This window comes from Ammospiza nelsoni, chromosome 6 (genome assembly GCF_027579445.1).
Source record: "Ammospiza nelsoni isolate bAmmNel1 chromosome 6, bAmmNel1.pri, whole genome shotgun sequence".
NCBI lineage: Eukaryota > Metazoa > Chordata > Aves > Passeriformes > Passerellidae > Ammospiza > Ammospiza nelsoni.
In genome coordinates, this window is record NC_080638.1 from 7,487,775 (window position 1) to 7,509,102 (window position 21,328).

General features: G+C 43.0%; 1 protein-coding gene across 7 annotated transcripts in view; it reads left to right on the forward strand.

The window, feature by feature from the left end:
* BMAL1 (basic helix-loop-helix ARNT like 1) overlaps positions 1-21,328 on the forward strand; it is a 51,507-nt gene that overhangs the window by 3,398 nt on the left and 26,781 nt on the right. For 4 of the 7 annotated variants that reach the window (XM_059473783.1, XM_059473787.1, XM_059473788.1 and 1 more), the window contains exon 1: positions 20,517-20,683. The exons of the other annotated variants lie outside the window; for them this stretch is intronic. The gene's annotated coding sequence lies outside the window, so the exon portion shown is untranslated. Of the gene's footprint in view, positions 1-20,516; positions 20,684-21,328 lie in introns of those variants that run through there. 7 annotated transcript variants of the gene reach the window in all.

The following is a 21,328-nucleotide window of genomic DNA, read 5'->3' on the forward strand; positions in this document are numbered from 1 at the left end:
GCTGCCTGATAGTGGGTTCTTCATGAGAAAAGTACAGGATTGTTTGAAGAGCCATGCCTGCAAGGTTTGTCTTTCTTCACTCTCTGTTCAGGTCACTTGCAAAAAGATATTTCTTAGGCGGCACATGGAGAATTTGTAACCTTTTCAGTCTGCTGCCATTTGAGAAGCTGTTATTCAATGTGTGCTGTGTCAGATGCACTTGTGGGTCAGCTGCTGATGCCAGAGCAGCTTGCTGGAGCTGTGCTGGAGTTTCCTAGGCTGGCCTGTGCAGGAACGGTGCCAGGAGGCTCTCAGAGAGCAGGAGATCTCCTTGGCAGCATTGGGAGGGGAGAGCTCTCCAGCCACTCTCCCGGGGCCCAGGGTGCTGACGTTCCCTGCTGGCTTTCAGGGGACCCAGTCATGAGTCCAGGCAGCTGGGGCTGATGCTTGGAGTGTTTGGGGTGCTTTGGGTGGGATTTCCTTGTGTTTGGGGTGCTTCGGGTGGGTGGGATTTCCTCGTGTTTGGGGTGCTTTGGGTGGGATTTCCTCGTGTTTGGGGTGCTTTGGGTGGGATTTCCTTGTGTTTGGGGTGGTTTTGGGTGGGATTTCCTTGTGTTTGGGGTGGTTTTGGGTGGGATTTCCTTGTGTTTGGGGTGCTTTGGGTGGGATTTCCTTGTGTTTGGGGTGCTTTGGGTGGGATTTCCTTGTGTTTGGGGTGCTTTGGGTGGGATTTCCTTGTGTTTGGGGTGCTTTGGGTGGGATTTCCTTGTGTTTGGGGTGCTTTGGGTGGGTGGGATTTCCTTGTGTTTGGGGTGCTTTTGGTGGGATTTCCTCGTGTTTGGGGTGCTTCGGGTGGGTGGGATTTCCTCGTGTTTGGGGTGGTTTTGGGTGGGATTTCCTTGTGTTTGGGGTGCTTTGGGTGGGATTTCCTTGTGTTTGGGGTGCTTTGGGTGGGATTTCCTTGTGTTTGGGGTGGTTTTGGGTGGGATTTCCTTGTGTTTGGGGTGGTTTTGGGTGGGATTTCCTTGTGTTTGGGGTGGTTTTGGTGGGATTTCCTTGTGTTTGGGGTGGTTTTGGGTGGGATTTCCTTGTGTTTGGGGTGCTTTGGGTGGGATTTCCTCGTGTTTGGGGTGCTTTGGGTGGGATTTCCTTGTGTTTGGGGTGCTTTGGGTGGGATTTCCTTGTGTTTGGGGTGCTTTGGGTGGGTGGGATTTCCTTGTGTTTGGGGTGCTTTGGGTGGGATTTCCTTGTGTTTGGGGTGGCTTTGGGTGGGATTTCCTTGTGTTTGGGGTGCTTTGGGTGGGTGGGATTTCCTTGTGTTTGGGGTGTTTTGGGTGGGATTTCCTTGTGTTTGGGGTGCTTTGGGTGGGTCGGATTTCCTTGTGTTTGGGGTGCTTTGGGTGGGATTTCCTTGTGTTTGGGGTGCTTTGGGTGGGTGGGATTTCCTTGTGTTTGGGGTGCTTTGGGTGGGATTTCCTTGTGTTTGGGGTGGCTTTGGGTGGGATTTCCTTGTGTTTGGGGTGGCTTTGGGTGGGATTTCCTTGTGTTTGGGGTGCTTTGGGTGGGATTTCCTTGTGTTTGGGGTGCTTTGGGTGGGTGGGATTTCCTTGTGTTTGGGGTGCTTTGGGTGGGATTTCCTTGTGTTTGGGGTGGCTTTGGGTGGGATTTCCTTGTGTTTGGGGTGCTTTGGGTGGGATTTCCTTGTGTTTGGGGTGCTTTGGGTGGGTCGGATTTCCTTGTGTTTGGGGTGGTTTTGGGTGGGATTTCCTTGTGTTTGGGGTGCTTTGGGTGGGATTTCCTTGCAGATGTTGGTGGGCTCTGTTTTCCACAGGTACAGGGCAGGTCAGTGCAGCAGGCACATTGCTGAGCCCTGAGCAGTGTGGCTGGCATGGAAATCCTCCCATGGGCAGTTGTGTAGCACTGGGAAGGGTGTTGGTGATTCCTTGGCAGCATCTTTTGGCACCATGTCTCTGAAATCACTTTCCTAGGGAGGTGCTTTATAGCAATTCTGAGGTGCTCCTTCAGTTGCAGCCTTTTGCCTTAATTCCTTTCTGTGTCAGCTGAAAAATAAGTGAATGGAATCCATGTATTTAAAAGATTGGATGTATTCCTGATACAGGGCTGCTCAGACAACTCTAAAATGTTTATTATCCATTTGGGATTGATGCAGGATTTCAAGGGTGAATGAAATAACCAGAGAGCTCAGAAATCACTATTATTCTTGATCTCAAGTTCTTTTTATCTTGGAAACTTCCTTAAAGTGCCTTTACCTTTTATAATTTGCCTGACCAAAATGGACAAAATCAAGAAGACTGGTAGAAATTTTTCAATAATACTGTACTGCAGAATATTTATCAGGTGAAGTGAGAAGGAAAAGTTACTTCCTGGAAAAAACAGGAAAAAATAAAGCTAAGAAACTTTTATTTTAACTTTTTTCCTTTGTAAGAATGTTTTTTCTGTCTTCAAAGCTGTTATTTTATAGTTTCCTTGAACTGGTTTCGTTGGGTTTTCTTTTCCTTAACTTGTTGTGAATGGATTTCTTTGTCATCTGTGCATTTTTTCTTGGAGCATTACACAATTTAGGAGTTCAGTTCCAATTTGAAGCAAAATGATCTATTAAAATATCAAAACTTTCATCCTTTATGTTGTGCAGATGCATTGTAGTCTTTGAGAGTGGCAGCAAGTTGGCTTTGGTTTGAGTGCTACTGATATTTTTGTCTTTCATTCAAGGACTTCTGATAATTATATTTTAAATCTCCTTGAGTTTTGGGCTTTCTGCTGCACTTTGGCTTATTAGTTTTTATATATAACCTTGGAAAATAATATTTATTTTGCCCACAGACTTGAATGACCTGGTCATTTTTCAGGGATAGAATCTGTGGTCTAGAATAGATTGCAAAAAAAAAAAAAATTAAATGTTTGTTTTGGAGGTTTATATTTTTTTAACCTGGTCTTGAGCAGGTTGCAGTTTCCAGTTTGAAGTTCTAGAATTATTGACTAAGAGACAGGAGGCCCATTTATTCCTGTTTCCTTTCCCAATGTGTTGTTGCCAAGGCATTTAATATAATCTTGGCATTTGCAAATTGTTTTTTTTATTGATGAAATTAATTCAATGAGTTAATGGAAAAATGTCAGTGTCAACACTGCGCCCTCAATGTACTTAAGAATATTTTGGTGTTATAGTCAGGCCATGGCCCAAATTCATAAATCCAGAAATTTACATATGTTTGTGATCTTAGAAGGCTCTGATACCTGGAATAGCTTTTTTTCCTTATCAATCTGATAAAGTCCCAGAATATTAGGCAAATTTGGTGCCCTAGAGTAACATTTTACTGTGTTTCTAATCTGTACCAAATTTACTATGGCTTGCAAGTTTCTGTTACAAATAGTGTTGTTTTCTTGCTGTTTTTATAGAGTTTCTTCATTTTTTTTTCTTATTTTAAAATATATTTTAACTGCAATGACCAAAGCAGCCTCTGAATATTGTAGTTTATTTTAGAAAGCTGTCAAGTCAGGTTCAGTGACTTCTTAGAGGGGCTTGTCACATAAAACATTAGAATTGCTGGAAATGTGCTGTAATTATAGAACAATCTGTTCAAAATGTTGTCAAATGCTTTCTATGCAGTTGGGGTCCAAATTCTAGAAGTACTAGAAGTGATTTGTGCTTCAGAAATACAAGGCCAGCAATTGGATATTCCTGTTTTAAGTAGAAAGATAAAGAGTTCATGCTAGTTTGGGTTCGTGTTGGGATTTTCTGTTTCACTTCTGGTAGAAATTTTAGGAGTTTTATGTAAATACATTTTTCTCCCTCTGAGACATATAACTTGGTCAGCTTGTCTGGCCAGGAGACAGTCTGAAGAGAGATGGGTATTTCCCTATTAGAGCATTTTAAAATCTAGTTCAGTCTGTTTAAGCTATCCCAGCTGGCAATAATGAGATCTCAATTACTCTACTTGGCTTTATTTGTTGAATGAGGTAATTCCTGTCCTCATTTATCTGACTTGACCATGAGACTCTTCCATAGCAAATGCCTACTTTATTTTCCTGGCTGGAGTGGCTCTTTATTTGTCTTACTCAAATGCTTTTGTCATTATCAAGAATAAGATGATGAGGGGAAAAAGCCCGGCAGAGGAGAAGATTACTGCAGTCAACTATTGGAGAAACTGTTTCTACATTCCCATTCCTGGTGGGGATTATCAGCTCACCATTTTAGAGCAAATTTTAACAATTGGATGCAGCTGATGCCATTGTGCAGCTTTTCTGACTGTCCTTTCTGGGTGTGCTTCTCCCAAGAATTGTGCTCTGACTGATGGATTTTTGCAGGTTTTCAAGGAACATATGGGAAACAGGGCAGGATCATCAGGGCTCTGCTCTGGTACCTTGACAGGACAAAACGCTGGGTTTGGTGCCCAGAAGTTTGGTTTATAATGACACATGAGTCCTTTGCATCATCTGTGGAGAGCTGGGTGAGTTGGGACAGCAGTTTTGGTGCTCATTGGGACTGGGTTGCCATGGTCAGTGCTCCAAGCTGACAATTTCCATCTGTGTATCCTCTGTGGTGACATTTATGTTGGGGCAAAGATCCAGGCCTGGGCAATCTGCTGGGTCTCAAAGCTGCGTGTTTGCCCACAAGAGTGATTTGGGATTGCTGATGCCATACAACTTGTGGCTTCATAAACATTTCTGCTTTTGTGGGTTAGGAAACAGCTCACAAAGTGAGGATTCCTGAGGGAGAGGTGGGAGAGGCAGGAAGTGTGAAGAGTGCTGTTTTAAATGTGTTACACTGCAACCTTCATGTGTATTTTTGGATTAAGCTCTGTTGGGTCATTTCTTTCATAAATCTACATAAAAACTTGATGGAAAAAAAATCTGGCTTTGGCACTGAAACCCAGAAGGCAGAAGAATAAGCAGCTTCTTGCTTTCATCTCTCGAGCTATACAGTGGAGCTGTTCAGTACTTATTGTGCCATTTTAAACAAATTCTCTTTTATAACAAGGAAGAGTAACTCAGGCAGACCTCTGACTCTTTTCCCTTTCCCATTGCTGGCCCATGGGTTTCCAGATGGACAAATATAGAAGTGTTTCAGATACACAAATCTCTCAGGAGCTCATTCACCACCATCACCTGACTTTGCCAGAGCTGAACACTTACGTGTCCAAGTTGTTGTCAAACTGATAATTTATGTAAAATTGGCAGAGGCCCAGCAATGTCTCCAGTTAAACTTGCCAGGAAGTCTGGAGGATGTGGAATATAGGAAAGAGACTGAGGGGAGGAAGATTTTTTTTCCAAGACAATACATGGTTTGAACTCCATTAATTGTGCACACCTGTGCTGCCTTTGAGGAGGGGACATGTTTGTGTTAAAAAAAAAAATAAAAATAATTGCTGTTTAAGAATGATTCTCAAACTTGGCATAGTTTGAGAATCATTCACCTTGCTGCCATTTGGTTTAAATGTCCTTTGTTCAAGAAGCAAAGCTTTCTAAAACCTACCCAGACTTCCATTCAGAGAAATACTGGCACCATAGTTTGTTCTTGATGTTCTTATCAAATAGCTGTTCAGGAGAATTGTTCTTGTGTTCAGTGGCATGAAACACTCTCTAAGACTGTAATGTGCCCTTATGAAAGAGATTTACTAAAAATTTTGAACTTTATTTGGAATATAAATGGAATGTAAGACAAAGTTTAACTCAACAGATAACAGGATAATTCATGCCTTCTACTTGAAGTGATTATAGTTATTTTTTCCCTAGAGCATATGAACATTATTAAAACCAAATAGTTGCACACCTTGGAAAGAAGCAGAACAAAAAAATGTCTTCCATGTAGCAAAAAAGTGAGCAAAAAGTGCCCTATTGGTTTCTCACTAGACCCAGGTAGTGTTGTAGCATATTGATGATCATTATTCCATATTTTAAGATTCTTAAAGTTCCTTTAAGTGCTTCAATTAGTGTTGCAGAGGTCTTGCTGCTTTTTACACCAAATGAACGTGCCTTTTAGAGCAGGATTTGCTCAGGCAAGTGCTTAAGCCTCCATGGATTCATTCATGGTGTGCTGTAACACTTGTGTAATCTACTTTCTTTGGCACACATTTTGGGTGCATACTTCTTATTTGTTAAAACAAATATTTGGTCCCTCATCCAACTTGCCCTCTGCTTTTAGGGTATTTCTGTGGCTTGCTATTTTCCTGTAGCCCCAAAGCCACTGGAATGATGGTGTCCCTTGACAAACCTGGAAAAGTACTGCTTTCTGTTATTTGTCAGTGGAACCTATTTTTCTATGTTTCTGTTGAATTTTGTTTGGTGACTTTGGAAAGCCTGGTAAGTGGTGTCTCAGCTGGCCTCTGACTTTATTTACAGACGCAGGCACTCAAGAATTCACCCTTGGAATTGCCTGTGTGTGGCTCTGTCCTTTTGTCTCAGTTCTGGGAGCTCTGTTTGCTCTTTCGTGCGTGTGTGTTGCGTGGCCGTGACGATGTTTTGGAGTGATGCTGTGCTGGCAACCAGCTCACACAATAACACTGGGGCAGCTTCTCAGGTTTGCCTGGAGGAGTGGCTGCCAAGTGGATTTCAAAGACTTGCAGGAAGCAGAAAAAGAAACTTCCCTGCCCTTTCGACACCTGGAAGACTCTTGGTGCACTAGCTTAAAGGAGAAACATTAGGGATGAGTAGAGCTAACTTTGATTTGCCTTTCTAGCAAACCTCATTGCGTGTGGCAGTGGAGGGTTAGATTTTCACCTCCAAATACAGCCCAGCATAGCCCTGTAACTCCTCCCTGTGACGGAATTTGGCTGAGTCTTTGTTTGGCAGCAGCCCGTGAGTTTCTCTTCAATCATCCCTCACGGTGCAGTTCTGTATTTTCCACACATCCTTCCAGAAGTGGACTCATCCCAATCATTTCCACATGTGAGCTTTTCCTTGTTTTCCACCCTTCAAAGGGCTGCTCACATTGTTCCTGGTGGCTCCTTGTGTTGTGCTCTGTGCTTTTATCTTCGCAGTGTTCACATTCCCACTGCTCAGGCTGTAGGCATCAATCATCTCAGTGCAGTTGGATTTGACTGTTCCATGTGCCATCCCAACCCAGAGCAATGTTTCTTAATCCTAACTGGAGTCACATTCATCCAGGTTCTTCCTTGACTTGTTGTTGGTGCAGTTGGATTTCACCTGGGTGCTGATTAAACAGCCTTCTACAAAAGGAGCAAATTTATCCAAAGCAGCAGCTCACAAACAAAATAAATACATTTCAGAGTGTTTCTTGAATGCCTCTATTACCCTGGAGGCTTTGTAGGGCTACTTGAGCTGTGATCTGCCTTTGAGCTTGACCTGTGTGCTCCCACAAGGGAAGTTAAATGATGCTCACTGGTGAGCTCGTCATCTCTCCCCTCCACTGCACAGTGCTGGTATCTGTTTGACTTCTGAATCACCAAACTGTCATTACTCAGACTTGTAGCTTTTTAAAAAATTATTTCTTTACAAGATTAGTTTTGATCTATTTTGTATCTCTGAGCAGTTCAGTGTGGGGTTAGGTAAGCACCAGTGCTGTATGGGAGTACCCAGCTGAGTGCTGAAGCCAGGAGGTTAAAAGCTCTAGCAGTTAGAAAGGATTAAAAGGTTAGATTTTCAACTTCTCAGCTAATGAAATAGTGTGAATTCTGTCTTCTGAATCTCCCAAAGAGGAGTGTGTGCTGCACTGTAAAAACCCACCTAGCCCTGTATTAAATAAACTATTATCAGACTGATTCATGGTTACTATGTGTGAGCTGAGTAAGGATTAGTCAGGAGCGTTGATTCTGGCAATTTCCACTTGGCTTGCTTGAGAAATACATGTGCCCTTTCTAACTACAGCTGAGCCCTGTTCTGTATGTCACACTTGCAAGAGGAAGTGACTGAGGGTGGAAGGGCTTTATTGACTGGCAGTTCCCAGGGCAACACTAGAGAGGTGCACAAAAGAATCCGTGCCTTGGTAAACAAGGATATCAAGCTGGACTCAAAGGGAGGCTGACCTATGTAGGATGTTATTTATGTCATGGCTTTAATACTTTCTCAGACTTGATAAAGTGTGACTGGAAAACTGAAAGGAGTTCAAGGAATGAACTGTTTTGCAAACATAAATTTAGTGTCAGATCAAAGGAGCACAACTAAACTCATTTAAAGGAGGAAAAAGCAATTCAGTGCATTAATCCTTCAGTCAATGAGCTGATAATGTTATCTGGTAGGAGAAAATGAGATGAGGTTTAATAGCAGATAGGTGACTTAGTGACATTCAGGCTAGAACAGTTGGAAGTTAGGAGCAAGGAGAACTAAGCTTTGGAACAGAAAAGGTGGGAGGCAGGTAAGGGATTCTTACAACACATCAGTTCTTCCAGGATATCTTTGTAAAGTAAACTTTGACCTGAATTACAGCATATCAGTGTGTCCCATAAAAGAGTAGATGAGGGTGCCTCCTGTTGCAGCAGAGGAGAGCAGAACACAGGACTGTACAAGGGAACAGATATGAATGAGTCTGGTATCAGTGTTGAGATAAAGCTTGCCTGCTTATCTGTGCTCTGTGTTTGAGTAGAAGGAAGTGCAAGGACATACAGCTTTTAGCAGGCTGAGCAGGACCTGGAGCAGAGAGAAGGGGACTGCAGAGACTCTTGCAGCAAAACAAGTCAAAAGGTTAAAAATACTGCAGAGGGGCTCTGGTGTTGTTATTCTCTAAAGCATGCATGAAATGTAATACCCATGAGTTTTGTTCAGCAAAGCAAGCACCACTTTTGGTCTGTAATCTTAAATGGATCAAAATATAACAGTTTTTTATTTTGGAGTAAGAATATCAATACCAGTGACAGAATATTAATACCAGTGATTTGCTATAAGGTGAAATTTGGAGCACTGATACTGGAGGGAGACAGAAGTGGGACAGAAACCTGAGGAGCTCATACTCATATGTATGAAAACAGAGATGGAGTGATTTAACATGAAGGTAATGAAAGTGCCTTTGCATTTGTCAGTTTAATTGCTCAGGGTAAATATTTTGTGTTTAGTCAGTGACTCCAGAATTTAGAGAATATAAATTTAAGCTTGTACCTTTAGGGATAACAAATAAATTCAATATATGTGGAAGAGGAGACAGAACCTTTGCAGAGAGCTGAAGGGGCTTGAACAGATAAAAAAGCATTTCAGTTGAGCACCAGATGAGTGACTGAAGAAAACATACATACAAAAAGTGTATGTATTGCTCTATTAAAGTCAAGGCACAATAGTGCATGAGATTGAAGTGACCATTTCAGAAAAGTAGGACTTTTTAAAAAAGCCAGAACTCTTTGTATCTATTGTTTAGTCCATGATCCTTTGAAATATGTGATTCTTTTCTGTTCTAAGCGTTTTTGTCTGGTTGGGTTTTTCCCTGTGTGCAATCAAAGGTCAAAGGTTTGCTTGATGATCTTGGAGGTCTTTTCCAACCTTAATGATTCTATGATCAGTAACAGTTTGCCTGCTTTAGTGGCTCTTTGGCCTCTTTTTAAAAGAGAATTAAGAGTTTTACTCAATGATAGGAAAGCTGTGGCACTGTAGGAGAGGTTTGAGGTGAGTGGGGCAGTGTGTAGGCACTGAAGGGAGGCAAGGTGGGGCTCAGGCCTGCCTTTCTGGTGTTTGTTTTGGGTGCTCTGGGCCTGCTGACTTTCATGGGGTTCCTTGCTCTGTGCTGCCGCAGAGGACTTCAGCTGTGAAAACTGGATTTGAAATTCCATTTAGGAGAGCAGACACCGAGCATATAAACCTGGCTTCCTGTATTAGACTGGGGTTTTTCCTGATAAGCTAAGCTTTTACAAACTGCTTTGCTAAACTTGTGATGTCTGTTGATTCAGTTCAAATGTTCCACCTGGTGCTGAGTGGTGGTAGGGTGATAATTGCAGGTGAGTTAAAACACAGCTGACCTGGAAGGCTTTTTGAGGATGCTGTATATTTCACACTTTCCCTGTCAGCATGCCATGTATATTGTACTTGTAAATAGAAGTTTCTCTGAAAACTTAGAGATGGAGATAATGTTCTTTTACTGATAGCAGATGAAGGCAAGAGAGACCCCTGTGTCTCTTGACAGATGAAGACCCAGTTGCTCTAGAGTTGTGTCTCCAGCAGGGCTGTGAGTGCTCCTGGTGAAGGAGGGGGATTAGGGCTGCAGTTATTTCCAGCTCAGGGACTTCACAGTAACCTTTACTTGTGCTGGTAACGCTCAGCAGAATCCCTGTCCGTGAGCTGCTCCTACCTCTCTGTGCAGACCGCACAAACCACAGGAGCTCCTAGGCCTCCCCTTGCCTGGCAGAGAGTTTCCAGAGCCTTTCCACCTCATGTGAAGGGCGGTGTTGTTATGAGCCTTTCAGCCAGGCTCTGTTTGGTGTCCCCATGGCGTTTGAGGAGTTTGTAGATCTTGGTCCTGCCGCTTTTCTAAGCAGAAGAGAACCAGTTTATTTCATTGTTCCTTAAGCAGAACTCATTGCCTCTATTGTTCTGCTGAGTGAAAGTAGAAAGTTTTCCATTTTCTAATAAATTGAATTGCTGGGGATTTGTTGGATGATATCCAAGCCATCCTGTGTTCAGGAGCTGTAAATAATTACAAGCATTTGTAAGTGGTAACTAAGGGACTGCATTATTAATATTTGGCACCAGTCTGCTACTTGCAGAAATAAAATCATCTAAACCTATTGAAGCTTTTTTGAGGAGGAATGTGAGCTGTCCAGTGATCCTTCCTAGGTCCATTGGGATCAGACTGCATGGGTCATGGAATGTTCTCTTTTGGAATTAAAACAATGAGGTGGAGAAACTTCTGGTTGCAACTGTTCATCAGATGTCCCTTTGCTCTGTGTTGCGTCCCTTCTTGATTGGGGAAGGAGGTTGTTGTGTGGATGTATCTTTGAGTCTAGGATGAGAAATCATTTAAAAAAAAATCAAGCATGCAGCCTTCAGTTGTATGAAGAGTCCATTTTTGGGGTTGGGTGGCTGTGATTTGTTGTGTTGGGTTTTTTCTGAACAGGTTTTCTTCCTCAGTTGCTCATATTTGGTCTTGGCAGGATTTTTTTATCTCTTGGGTTTTTTTATATGTGTGTGTCTATTGCACACTATTCTTCCCAACTTGCATTTCTGTTATTTTTAATGTTTGCAATGGTTGAGATATCTGCATAGCGATAGGGATCCCATGAAGTGAACTGCTGGTGTTTCCTGATCATTCCTTTGCCTTTCTAAAGGCTGTCATGATCTGGGAACTTGAGTCTTTGTTCCAAATACAGCAGCAATTTTAAAACTTCTTCAATTTCAGTTGTAATGTAAAAGTATGTATTCAAACTTGACTGTTGATTTAAATTAGAAATCATGGATTTAAAAGCCTGTCTGGAAAATGCAAAGTCTGAGGCTTGTATCCAGCTGGATCTGTGGCTGCTGAATGTCACAGGTTTGGAAATGTGGTGGTTCTCTACATCAGTGTGAATGTACAAAGGCACAAAAAAGGAGAATATGTTGTATCAGCCATTTCTCTACAGGGCTGTGCTATTGCTGTAGGCCTTTCTCAGGAAAATAAAGCTCATACTCCCACTGCAGCAGCGACTGCAGAGTGCATGGAAATACTCCTCTACTGTGTCTGTATATTAATAACTTGCCATTCACAAAAGAGCAGAGAAAATGTCACAGTGCAGATGTGGATCAGTGGAAAGGTTTCAGCACACCTTGTCTTGCTCAAACCAAGGAGGGATTTGTGTGTTGAAAACAAATCCTGTGGGAGTGCTGAAAATATCTTGAAAGTGCAGGAAGGCTGTAACAGGGATATTTTAACTGCTTACTGTAGTTGGATGGGACATTTCTTCCCTTCCCCTTCTCTGGCACGTCTCCTCCCCTTGCTCTGAGCTGCTTCTGGGTACATCTGCCCTTTCAGCAAGGCACTGGAGATTTCTGAGCCCCCAGAGCACTGTGCTTTCTCTCAAGTTATTGTTCAGCCTGATGAATTCAACACACTGGACATGCAGGCTCTGAGGGTTTCATTAAAGTCTCTGCTGGAGTACTGGAAGGGAAATCTGGGGGAAGAGTGACAAGAGACTAAAAAAGGGATTAAAGCTATGCCTTTTGCACTAAGGTGTTCTGTCAGCTGTTCTGTGAAACTTGCTGTCAGGTTTACAGCAGTATTTGTGCTTATCCTGAGCTAGACAAATACAACTTTTTCCAAGCAATATTCTGATGGCTTTTCCCTAAACTGTCACTTGATTTGCTCCATCAAGTCTTACTTTGAATGCTGTAATTACAAACCCTCAAAACCAAAGCCACTCAAAATGCTGGCTTTAGTGAGGTTCAGGCTGCAGGGTGTTTGGGGCTCACCTTAAACACGTGTCCATTGCACAGACATTCCATCTGATCCAAGGGAGAGAGAAGGAAGCATGAAAAGCAGCTAGGGCTGCAGTAGAAGCCAAGAGCATTCATTTCAGTGTTCAGTACATGGTGCAATGAGACATCTATCTTCACCTTTAATGTCCTGCATTGTGGTTTCCCTGTCCTGCCATCCCTTCCCCTGTTCCACTGCAGTCCTGAGCACAGCTCTGGCTGGGCAGGGAGGTGTCAGCTACAGCAATTCTGCTCCTGATGTGCTGTGTCAATATTAGTGCTGGCCTGGGGGGCCTTGGGAGCTTGCCCTACTTCTCAGTGTTCTCTGTGGCTGTGCTTCCAGCTGCTTTGTGTGGCTCTCTGCGAAGGGCACAGCGTGGGTTAGTGCCCACTGGGATCTGTCATGGCTTGGGAAGGAAAGGCTGCCTTTCTCAGCCTTAGCAGCAAATCCTACCTTCACAAAACCTGGATTTCAGGTATGGCTGGTGGTGTTACCTCTGCAGTGTCAGGTTGTGTTCTTTTCTGACCCAGAGGTGGGAAAACTGAGAGGTGTTTTGAAAACTTATATTCCATTTTCAGTCTCATGTGTATTGTCTCACCCTTCCTATACTATAATTCACACCACCACAATGAGAAGCCGACTATTTCCTAATTACAGTACATTATAGGTGTTTCTTGGCCTATCAGCTTTTTTGCCACATCAGCTTTTTACCAGTTTACTTACAATACTATTTCCCACACTGGAGCGTTAACCAAGACTTGAAAATGACATGTGTATCTTTTTTTAATGTGTGTTTCATTACATGTTTTCCATAGAACAGTTTAGGAAGTGCTAAGTTGTTGCAGTGTCAGGGTTTCACTGTTTGATTTGGATTTAACTGGCAGATAGTGTGACTTCAGGAAAGGAAGCTGCTGAGCTTATTCATGTCAGTGTTTGTTGTTGCTCCACCAACAGAGGGACTCCAATTGCAGGTGCATGTGTGGGAAAAAGTTTTCTTAAAACTGGAAATTTGTCAATAATTTTAGGGTTGCAAATTTCTGTTTCCACACAAACTTTATTGCATACAGTAGTTATGCCATCCTTGTACATTCTCTGGATTTTTTTTTTTTTTACCAGATTCTGACTTGTACGCTTAAGGAAAAGCTGTGATGCCCTCTTATCCAAAAAGCACTGGTAGTGCAGGAAAACAAGAATTGAGTCTCTAAGATAGTCTGAAGGAAGAAATGTAGGCATTCACATGGATGTGATTTGACAGCTGATTTTGTGTGAAGCAAAAAAGAGCTTGTAAGAAACCAGTGGGGAAAAATGAGCCTGTGGAGGATATGTGAGCTAGAGGAAATGGTGGAGAGGCAGCCAGGGTGAGGAAACCCCAGCTTGGTTCCAGGCAGGGTGAGAGTTTCTTCCTTTTCCCAGGGCTTGCTTTAGGATGGAAGGGGAAGTGACAGCCTGTTGGCTTTGCTTTGTCAGGCTGGCAGAGTGCTGAGAGCAGGGGTGGCTTCTTCCAGCCAGAGAGGAAATCCAGCAGGACCAGAGGGAATATGCAAAAACTGGAAATGAAAGTATCAGCTATAAATAGAACCACCTGTCTTTGCTCCTTCTGGTGATATTTCTGCCCTCTTGTTCCAATGCTTTGTTCCCTGAAGATATAAAGTATTTCGCTGCAGTTTGGCAGTAGATCTCTGAATGAAAGGTCTGGCACGTGCCAAATGTGTTTGGGTTTGTTGTAGTACTAATATGACTGGAAAACAGCTCTGTGCAATATCTTAAAAAGTATTTGGACCACGTGGTTCAAGTCAAAAGAAAACTAGGATTTTCACCTTAATAGATGCACTTCAGAGGCTGAAAGAAGTGAGTAGTGGTTTAATCTATTCAATGAAAAATAACTAACTTCCCATAATGCATAAGCTTTAAAAGCCAAGCGAGGAAATATTACTTGGGTAGTGTTATTCATGGCTTGAATGTATTGTCTGGTTTGGATGCCTACAGTGCTGCAGCAAGAGGAGGGAAGGAAATGAGGACCTGACAAAAACCCAGAAGGACTTGGTGGCTGGAAGCTGGAGTAACGAATGGAGTACTAGGATGGTGCTGTGCCAGTGAGAAGATGGCTTTAGTTAAAGCTTGTGCTCACTGGAAGTGTTACAGTCAAGAGATCCTGTTGAAGTACAAGCAGTAGTTCTGAGCTTGAGGAAGAAGCTCTGGAAGGGTTTCCATGGTGTGCCAAGTCACTGATCACAGGGTAAAATTCTACTTTTGACACAAATGAGGAAGTGTTTGCCTAGGCTGCTGATTCATTTTAAAAACACATTTCTTTGAACTTCCGAGAATTTTGCCTTCCTGCCACTGAAAGACAACTTTTGACTTTATGAACTACAGGAAGAATATTTGCTGGGCTGTGAGGATCCACGAGCTTCACTGAGCTGCAATAAGGAAATTAAATTTGCCCAGATCATATCACATCATAATAACACTTACAGTGTACAGCTGGGCTTTATTCATCATCTCTAGATTAGAAGATGTGCATTTAAACAATATGAAACTTACTTGTTCTCTTTGGCTAATTAAAGTCTTTAAGACCTGTGTCTAAAACATCTGTCTGCTGTAAACTGGCGTTCATATTTAGGAGCTGGATGAAATGTTGAAACAAAAAGCTGCATCTTTTGGACTGCAAGTGCAAAAAGGAGCCAGCTGTGAGTTACAGAGGCACTGATTGTAAATTCCCTCTGTTTGTGTAACATGGGGAGTGAGTTAAGTAGCTTACCTACTTGTTATCTTGTATGCTGCTCCTGCTCCAGAAATGTCAGTCCAGGTTGTGTGCAGTCCTCTTACAGAGAAATTTCAAATCTTCTAAAACTTTTGGCTTTGAAGTCAAATCTGCAGTGAATCTTCTGTTGTTGACTGCTCAGAAGTAATGTGTACAACTTGGGAGACTTCACAGAACCACTGCCTCCTCAGCTGAGAAGGTTTTTGTTGTTTTGTGGGCTTGGGTGTGTGTTTCTGATCAAAGCATGCTGGAAGTACATGAGCTATTAAAGAAATCAACTTTGGTTAGGTTTTTCCTTGAAGCCCATTAATGCTGGGTAATTGATTTACCCACATGGTAGGATGGATTTTCCTGTCGTTCACACACCCTGCTCTGCCTGCCACCCTCTCCAAATCCCTTGGCTGGCTTAGGGTTGGTGAGCAAGGGCTGCATCCTGTGCTTGTGAAACAGCAGGTCCCTCATTCATTAGAGGCTGGACCTGGCTTGGAAACTCAGGACTTCAGCTAAGCTTAATTGCAGTAATTGAGGGGGTAGATTTAGTTTATTGTGCCTCAGTCTGTTTCTTTTAACTCTGTCATTACTAAAAGAACAATTGATTTTGATGTCACATGAGCAGATTGAAATAACTGGCCCAAAGGACTTAAAGTTTCTGTTGTCTTTTGATTTTAAATCTTCTCATTCTCCCCAGTCTTGAAAATGCAATACCTTGTTTCTTCTCACACATACACAAAATCTTCTGAAAGACTGGAATAAATAAATATTAAATATCACATCCTAACACAGATTTTTGTGAACTTACTTTACCAACATTTAACAGTAGTGGAACCAATTTTTAATGTTACTTTGTAACACTAAAATTCTGGGGTGCTGTGCTGAAAAGCATTTTTGAAGCATTGTTTTAAAGTATATTGGCTTGGGTGTCTTGGATTGAAATAATTAAAACCTTTCTGACATTGGGCTCAGTCCTTTTTCTACTAGAAGCTGGATTTCTTAGGATGACTGATTTTTATTCTGTTTTATGGAATAATGGCTGTATCCCTTTCCAGTGAAATCAATCTGGATGTTTTCGAGCAGCAGGACCTGTTGAAATTCTAAGACATCCAGAGGTGTGTGCTGACTGAGAGTGGATCTTTCATTGACAGACAGACCTGGGTGTAATTCTCAGTGTAACTTGTTTTACTCTGTTGGAGATCAGCTGTTAGCTTACAGGTGTTGTGTGGCAGCTACACTTTTCTGCTAAAACCCTCCTTAGTGTATCCCTGCTGGCATTTGAGGTGAAATATGAACATGTGCTCCTAGAATATCTGTGGTGATCTCAGTGTGTCTGTGAAATGTCACGAGGCACCCAGTGACACCCAGGGTGTGCAGAGCTCTGGGGCACAATTCAGTGGAGACCCCTGCAGTGCTGGGGCTGAGCTCAGGAATTCCTGCAGCACTCCCAGCCCTGCCCCGTGTCTGCTGATGTGAGCACCAGTACTTCTTGGTTCAGTGGCCTCTGGAGAGGCAACAGTTTGCTTCATGTGTAGAGGTTTCATAAATCCCTTCAAGCCTGGCCTTCCAAGAAAGGCAGGTCCCTTTCTGCTCTCCCTGTGGAAGCAGTTTCTTGGAACCTGAGGAGTGCCTGTGCTGGCAGATGGATTATTGAAGCAAGCCAAATTCCTTTGGTAGCAGCAGCGTGTTAGTGCTGATTTCCAAGAGTGTGCATCACCACCTTTTCACAAGGGCTTGATTAGTTCCCTTGTGATGTTTCTTTTTGATGGCTGCCCAGAATGAAATATGCAAAGAGGGCAGCATAAGCTCACTTCAAAGAATAAGAGCTCAAAGAGTCAAATCTTGGCTGAGGAGAAGCATACACTAGATCAAGCTTTCAGTAATGGTTGCAAACTGGCAAGCTTTGTTGGAACCCTCTTGCAGCTGGGATTCACTGGGTAGGCAGAGATAGCAGACGCTGCTGAGATGTGAGGGGAGATGGAATCTCCAGTGAGGGTCAGTGGATAATCAGGATGCTGGTTCTGATGGTCTCTCCAGTGAGGGTCAGCTGGATAATCAGGATGCTGGTTCTGATGGTGTCTCCAGTGAGGGTCAGTGGATAATCAGGGTGCTGGTTCTGATGGTGTCTCCAGTGGCTGTTGTGTAGAATTTTAAGCTAGACCTTGAGCTCTGGTACTACAGGTATATCCCAGTCCCCTGTTAAGGAGGGAAATACTTCATGAACAATACCAATACTTAGCACAGCTGGTATAAACAGGTTTGATTCATGGAGGTGACATGGGTTGGCTTTGGTTTTGATCCATTTTTCCTTTCCTGCTTTGAAGGTGATCCATACTTCTATCCACAAGGCCTTCCCATGTGACCACACCACCCTGAAACACATATTTGTCTGCTTCACTGAGGAAAGAGCATGAGCTAGGATTTTTGGAGGTTTTTAAATTCTATTGGGTTCTCTTTCGAGAACCAGCCTGTTTTCCTTTTCTTCCATGCTGTCTGAAATTTTGTACTTAGAGCTTCAGACAAATGCAAGCCTGGGAGGGGTGTCTGAGACACCACATGAGTGTGCTACCACGCAGGGGGATCTCTACAGACCAGAGAAAAGAGTCACCAAAAATCTTAGAAAGAACCTTAGCAAGTTAACAAAGAGAAATGCCAAGTCCTGCACCTGGAGAGAAAAAAACCCATGTGTCAGTACAGATTAGGGACTGGATAGCTGGAAAAGAGCTTGGCAGAAAAGATATTGATGGTTCATGAGGCTCCCAGGGTGCCCTTGCAGCAAAGAGGGCCAAGAGCCTCCTGGATTGTGTCAGGAGTTGTGCTGCCAGCAGGCTGGGGAAGTGATCCTTCCCATTTACTGAGTGCTGCTGAGACACTTCTGTGTTCTGGGGCTAGTTTGGAGCTCCCCTGTGCAAGAGGAAGTTATTTTAGTTAGCACTCATTCCTGGTTTTGAGGCAATGAGGAGTCCTTTGTAGGACTGGAAGTAGCTGGAAGTAAAGATTGAAGTACTTTCCCTCATAAAATAGGAACCAAGACCCCTCTTGGTCTGAGAGTCTCAGTGTTGTGGGAACAGGATAAAATGCACTGTTGTGTGTCTCCATCAGCACTGAGAGAGCCTGAAAGGCTGTAGGGGATGCCATGATGGGACCTGTTCTGCCTTGTCTCAGACTCTGCTGATGAGCAGATGCTTTTGGTGTGGGAGTGTACCTGGACAGATTGATCTACTGAGAAACTGCATGTGGAGTTTTTCTTCTGTTTATTAGAGACTTTTTCCTTTCCATGTCAAAATTACTTGTCTTGTAGCTTTGTGGCTGGCTAAAATTCATGGGCTGCTTCCCTCCAGCCTGCTGCTTTTTGCTTAGGAAGTTGGAAAAGGGGTCTCTTGGGCAGCTGAGGGCTGTGCCTCTGCCGCTGTGGTGAGGGGCTGCAGGAGGCTGGAGCAGCTCTGGCTGGGTGGTCAGGCTCCAAACATGATGTCAGGAGGAGTTCCAAAACTCAGATGTGAATCACAGGCTGCCAGGGACCGACGGGTTTCTCTGGGTCTGGACTGAAGGCACTTGAGATGGCATTTCATGTTGGGACTCAGGTGTTTATTATTTCTTATCAGTAAAACAGTCTCACTGCTGTGAGTTCTGCAGCTTTTCATTAGAAGGCACAAAATGGCCAACAATCTCTTGGTACAAGGGCTTTTAAGACTAAACTATCCAATTAAGAACTGACACCTGGATTATTTTCCTTTCTAACCCAAAAACTGATCCCAAAAAGCTGCAATGGGGACTTTTCTGCCCAAATACAAAATGCCACCCAAACCCATGGAGAAGGAAGAAGGTGAAGAACAGCCTGCCTCCACCCCAAAGCCTCCATCTTGCTTCATATTTATTTCTATATTCTAAAATCCCAAACTCTATGTTTTTCACCCTGTGATATTACACACTTCTAACCAACTACACACCCGTAATCCCAGTGCTACCAATCAATTTTGGAAGCCTTCTCCATGGCCTCAGGTCAAATGCAGTGTTCTCTTGTGGGTCTGTGCCTTTCAGCACACAAAGTTTAAAATTCTCAGTGTTCAGTATTCCAACAGAGGGGCATGCTGAGGACTCAGTGGTGAAAGGGTGACCTCAACAAACACAGCAGGGTAAAATCCCTTCTTTGCACCACAGAGTGTGGTGAGATGCATCTGCATGTGAGAGGAAGCCACTTTTTCTGGAAGTGCAGAGTGATTGGAAATGGTGTTAGGGTGCCATTAAAACCAAACAGTATCAACATCTTGGGAAGGTAGGAAATATTCTCACTTGAGTATTCCTCAAGTACTGAGGGCAAAGAGAACTACCCTGCTTTACTTCAGAGATCTTCCTGTGATTCCCATGGAGTATTCCATAATAAAGGCTTGTAGTCATGATATTTTATGAAAAGTCCTTTCTTTAGGATTTTTTCTCCTGAGAAGCTGAGAGCCCTCAGGAACACAGTGTAAACATTGATTGTCTGTTGCTGTGGAATGCAACAGGTGCAGCTGTGATTGGTCTCGTGTGGTTGTTTCTAATTAATGGCCAATCACAGTCAGCTGGCTTGGACTCTCTGACCCAGTCACAAACCTTTGTTATCATTCCTTCTTTTTCTATTCTTAGCCAGCCTTCTGATGAAATAATTTCTTCTATTCTTTTAGTATAGCTTTAATATAATATATATCATAAAACAATAAATCAGCCTTCTGAAACATGGAGTCAGATACTCGTCTCTTCCCTCATCCTCAGACCCCTGTGAGCACGGGCACAAAGGCTCTGATGTTACTTGCAGCATTGAGCCCATGGATGCTGGTCTGCATCTTGAGATCGTCCTGGGCACCCTTGGAGCCCTCGTGCTGCTGAGCTGAAATCTCCCCAGCACTGAGTGCAAGTGTGAGAGGGCCTCCAGCAGCAGCAAACTGCTGCTAGGGAAGATGAAGAACCTCTTTTTCTTTTTTGTACCACCTTGTGCTGTGACACTTAACTGCAGCAATGGACTGCTGCTGTGAAGGGAAGTGGATGGTTTCCTTTCTGGGGCTGTTTTTGGTTCAGTCATTCCCCACAGGGACAGTGAGTATCTTTTCAATGACTTCTTCAGGAAACCACACCACGGTTTTCCTCTGTCATTGCGAAAGTGCGCTCTGAGATGCGAGGCACTCGTGATTGATGAAGTTATGAATTGCATTTCTTTCAGAACAAATCCCTGCGTGCCTGGGGCACGGCTGCCTCTTGCCTGGGGGACCAGAGCTGGTGGAAAGAGGTGCTGACTCTGGCTGGGGGCTTGGCTCGTGGAGCTGACCTACTTTGGCAGTGACCTTGATTTGCTCAGAGGTGTTTGTGTACTCGTGATCAGCTTTGCTGCGTGATTAAGCTGGTCACATGCCATCTCACTTTTTTTTTTTAAGGGACTAACAGTAAGATTTATTTTTGCTGTCTCATTAGCCTTGTTTCAAGGGATCAGAGGAAGAGGAAATGCAAGGAAGGGGAATCCCAAGGAGTCCCAAACTACTGTGGAGACAAACTGTCATGGATACAATGACAAAATACCATTTGATTCTCCTCTGTAGGAGAATTCAGTCAGGAAGTAGACTCCATGGCATTTTTATCAAGTAGGTCCTTAGAGTACTTTGGCAACAAGTTTGGCATCATAAATGGAAGATTTGAACTTTGCTTAAATATATGGGTAACTTTTATGGTTCTCCTCAGAGAGAATTTTTTTTAGGCATTGAACATCCAGCAGGTGGAGGCTGAAAAGACAGAAAATATTCAATGAATATTCTCTGAACTGTTCACTGTTTAGTGGGGCATGCTGATTTTTGCTCTGATCATTGAGTTGACATCTTCTTAACTTTAAAACTCATTTCAAGAGACATGCATAGTTCTTAACTCCTGTGATGCTAAAATGTAGGACTGTGATTGTTAGGACTGGGTGAGCATTTGGGACATGGTAGAGAAAGGGCTGGCTGAAAATTAAATTGACAATTCTGCTCTTTATGTATTTTTTTTCTGCTCAAATGGTCAAGACACTTAAAATAGCTGAATGGAACTATCTAATATAGACAGGTATAAAATAGCAAAGCTGAATGGATACTTGATTTAAATTTTTTTATATAAAACTGATATGAAATTTTTGTTTGAGATGAACAACAGTTTGGTTTTTGCATTAGTGCATGGTGACTTGTGCAGTGTTCTGGTTCTGAAGCTAAAATGCTGACTATTGCAGGCATTCTTAAAGAGGGAGAACTGGGGTGAAC